Genomic DNA, 458 nt, shown 5'->3' on the forward strand with positions numbered 1-458 from the left:
AGATGCGACTAATGAAATGAAGGGAAAAAATGGAATGGAGGTTGGATGAAGAGAAATAGAGGGAGAGGGTATAGCGATAGGAGAGAAGTGAATGAGAGGGGAAAGAAAGACGAATATATTAAAATGAAAAAAAAAATAAAATGAAGGAAAGGAGGAGAAGCTTGGGAAAAGTTAAGACGGATTAGAAGGCGAGGAATAAAATAGGAAAAAAATTGGAGATGAAAAGGGGGAATAGAGAAAACGAAGAGAGGGAAGGAAAGAGGGGGGAGGGGTGATCATACCACATAAAACGGAGAAAAAAGAGAAAAGAGCGAGCGAAAAGGAAAACGTGGAGAAAGAAAAACAGAAGAACAGGGGATAGATAAGGAATCTGAGACACAGGGAAGGATTTGGAGGAGAGAGGGAGCAAATGTAGAAAGATAAGTTGCAGGGAGAGAGGAGAGTATTCTGAGAGAAAA

Source organism: Penaeus monodon, chromosome 19, assembly GCF_015228065.2.
Source record: "Penaeus monodon isolate SGIC_2016 chromosome 19, NSTDA_Pmon_1, whole genome shotgun sequence".
NCBI lineage: Eukaryota > Metazoa > Arthropoda > Malacostraca > Decapoda > Penaeidae > Penaeus > Penaeus monodon.